The sequence below is a fragment of the Rhagoletis zephyria genome, unplaced genomic scaffold (assembly GCF_001687245.7).
Source record: "Rhagoletis zephyria isolate East Lansing unplaced genomic scaffold, Rhagoletis_zephyria_1.1 Rzeph_scaffold_05708, whole genome shotgun sequence".
In the NCBI taxonomy this organism is placed as follows: Eukaryota; Metazoa; Arthropoda; class Insecta; order Diptera; family Tephritidae; genus Rhagoletis; species Rhagoletis zephyria.
Window position 1 is genome coordinate 11,279 of NW_016162791.1, and position 4,072 is coordinate 15,350.

Below are 4,072 nucleotides of genomic sequence, written 5' to 3' on the forward strand. Positions count from 1 at the left end.
AAATTTTGAAGTTTTAAATGTTAAGTGTACAATAGTTTATTTTTCAAATGTAAGTTTTTCAATGTTTTCTCATAAGTGTTTAAAGTTCAGTATCATGTTAAAAATTGCTAATTGTCATAGATTCAATATAAAATTTGTTACTTGTTTTCTTGTGTGTACAAATGTTTTGTGTACATATTAACAAATTATATTATAACAATAACGTCCTTATGTTTGTTTCTTGTTGATCATTTAATAAAGAAAACGCCCCAGAAGATGCCAAGGAGTTTGGCGAAACGTCGGGCAGCAAAGTGAAGAAAGTTTTTTCTTGCACATAAGCCAAATTGATCAAAATAGCCTAGTACAAACCAACAATAAAAACATAATTTTGAAACTGATCATTAACTCATCGTTACAAAAGTTAATAATTTATAAAAATGTTTAATAAAAAGTAATGCTGCGGCCTTTTTAGGTTGCGTTCTGGACTTCGCAATTGCTTTTTCATACTTCCAAAACACAAATTGTCTTTTTGAGCAAAAAGCATATAAAAATTCGAAACATTTACTTATTGCATTTGTTTAAAAAAAAAAAACAATCACTTGTTTCCGTCAGGGAAATATCACAATATACACCCTGATGGAAACAAGTGATTCTTTTTAAATCAACTAATTGAAAGACAACTTTCAAACAAATGCAATGAGTAAATGTTTCGAATTTTTAGAATATTTTTGGTCAAAAAAACAATATGTGTCTTGAAAGTATGAAAAAGCATTTGTGAAGTCCAGAACGCAAGCGCATAATATCAACAAACATTTGTGGTTGCTTTTGCACCAGTCGTTGCCTGTAGGTTAATGACAAAAAAATTCTATACATGCACAATATTTCATGCATTAGTTTTCGAATAAGCATATTGACAAAGACTGGTTTACTGTATACTGGGATAAATAAATATATTGCATTCGATTCCAACTCCTCAATAGATATTAACTTCGCCCAGAATAGATTTTTATTTTTTCACATTCCATTTTATCTTTATTTCGCTGCGTGCTAATTTTGACAATTATCACAAAAACAAAATAAATACTATTGTTTTCGAGCTCAAGGCGGAGTATTTGCGCAGTAAAACCGATCAAAATTATTTGGTGTGTCTTTCTGCTAAGTAATAAAGGAAAATACGGAGCTTTATCATAATAAGACGTTTTATGAGAAAAAAAGTAAATGCGCCTGGGACACACTGGAGAAGTGAAACTTACGTTACATACGTATCTATTTTGTCTCATAACCAATATACATACACACATATGTACATACATCTGCCTTTGCTTTAGGTTATATTTTTTGTCTTTTTTCTATCTAGATCCTTACCTCTACCCCTGTTCGTTCTAAATACATTTATGTTATTCTGTTTCCTTTATCTTCATTTTTATCTTTATACTCCATCGATAACAAAATCGATAGTAACATCCAATAAAATATCGATAACAAAACCGATAAAAATATCGATAACAAAACCGACAATAATATTGGTAGCAAAAACTTTTAGAAACTCGATAAAAATATCGATAAAAATATCCCTAACAAAATCAATAAAAATATTGACAACAAAATCGAAAAAATATCCATAACAAAATCGATAAATATCTGTAAAAAATCGATAAATATCGATAAAAAAATCTAAAAAAATGTTGATAACAAAATCTGTAAAAATATGGATAAAAAAATCGATAACAAAATCGATAAAAATACCAATAAAAATAACCATAACAAAGTCGATAAAAATATCTAAAATAAAATCGATAAATATCGATAACAAAATCGATAAATATCTATAACAAAATCGATAAATATCGATAACAAAATCAATAAATATCGATAACAAAGTTTACAACAAAATCGATAACAAAATCGATGAACATCGGAAACAAAATCGATAAAAATATCGATAACAAAATCGATGAAAGTATCGATTATTATATCGATAAGTTCCGAAAGTATCGATAGCAAAATTGATAAAAATATCGATGAAAATTTCGATAAGAATATCGATAAAAATATCGATAAGTCACGAGAATCCCGGAAATCTCTAAAATCCCAAATAGTTCCCAGATTGGGTTTCTGCGTCTATCTCTATATCCTTTCCTCTTTAATTACCTTTATTTTAATCTTTCTTCCCGTATCTTCATCTTTACTTTTATCGGTATCCTCAACCTCCTCTTTGTCTTTACTTTTATGTTTATCATTTTCTTCATCTACATATTCCCCTTCACTTTTGCCCTTATATATATGTATATATTATTTTTACCTTTGCCCTCATCCTTTTCTTTATCTATGTACGTACTCACCTTTACTTTCATTCTTGTATTGGTCTTTTTATGAGTGTTATTATTAATATTTTATTAGCAAATGTTTGTTAAATTAATACCATATGCATACACACAAGAAGCACTTGTTTCAGCCCCAACCATTTCCGTTGCATAATTTCCGTTACACCATTTCCGTGTGCAATTTCCTTTGAATTTGCCAATTTACTCCCAACCAACCAACCGCCGCTAAAGAAGTTTCACTTCAAAAATAATTATTCTTATCTAAGAAAAAGTAGGAAAACATCTGGTTTTTTTCAACAGATCTTTTACAAATAATACTCGGCAGTTACGTAATTTTTACCTCATTAAAGGTCAGACCTATGTACTGCTTTTTAATTGTTTGAGCATCGATTCTCTTTATAGCTAGATGTTGAACATTTCTGATGCAAACCTCTATTGAAGGATCTTACTCTTTGACTTTAAATAGCAAAAGAAGGGGGACGTAGGGGACAGTTTTAGCACAGAAGCCAAGTTACTGAGTAACGAATACAACCCCTGACTCGAAGTACCGAATCGTTACTCACATAATAATCTCGTTACTCGCATGTTCCGTATATGCACCATCATCGTGAATCAATTATCAACATTAGCCCTAATTTTACTGGTTTTTTACTGGATGTCGTTTTCGTACGTAAAAACTTGCAAGAAACTAGCAAAAGAGGGGAAATTGAGAGAGCAAAAATGACAGCTGAACTTGCAAGNTTATTGTAAATCACATTAAGAAAATAATTGTTTGTGGTGCTTTTAGAGTTGCAATTGAAAAAATAAACCTATTTAAATATATAATAAAATGGAAAACACTAGTTTTCTAAGAAAATTGCATCGGAAAATAACAAATTAATCAGCTGTTCATAAAACTAGCAACTTCTTGCTGGTTTTGCGTTTTCGTACTTTCTTGGCTTACTCTCCGAAATTTGGTTACTGGCAAGTTACTGGAAATTTTTTGCTGGAAAATACGAAAACACAACTATTGTGCGGTAACGAAACTGTTTTTCGTATCGATACTAAAGTGTGTTGCGTGTGCAGAGAACGTTTAAAACAGAGAAGCAGCAACACGCTACTCGTTGGTATTTTGTAATAGATCAGAAATCGGCTAGAAGCTCACCACGTTAAATTTTTAACATCAATAGCTCTAGAATCTCACCATTTTTTAACAGCGTGAGCGCAGAGCGGCACAAAATAACAGAATTTGAATAAATTAGCAATTGTGAAATGTTATTTTTGTGCACGTTTATATCTATCAACAAAAATGACTTTTGATAGTTATTTTAATGCCCCTTTCATTGAATTAAATCGAAAACATTAATTAGTTATTACAAACAATTTCTGGGTAAATTTTGGGAAAACGTTATTTTCATAAAAATTCCAATTAACTAATATAAATTTGCGAAAATTTTGTAAACCATATTTTCGTCATCAACTAGTAAATTCTTCATTGAAAAAATTTTAGACACGCTAAAAGGCAAGCGCATAAAAATGTTTGTAAATACATATACATACCTATGTAGATGCATTTATATGTATGCACATATGCAAATAAACAAATGCTGCGCGCGGTTAAAATTTTTTCGTTATTTTTTTGTATAAAAATATGGTTAATGCTTTAATCAAAACCACATAAGTCAAACTTTATACAAAACTTAGAAAAATTCAACAAATTTTCGTCTAAATTTTGAACTTTTTAATCTGAGTTTTTAGAATGATAGATCGGTAGAAAAGCAAGTGCAAGT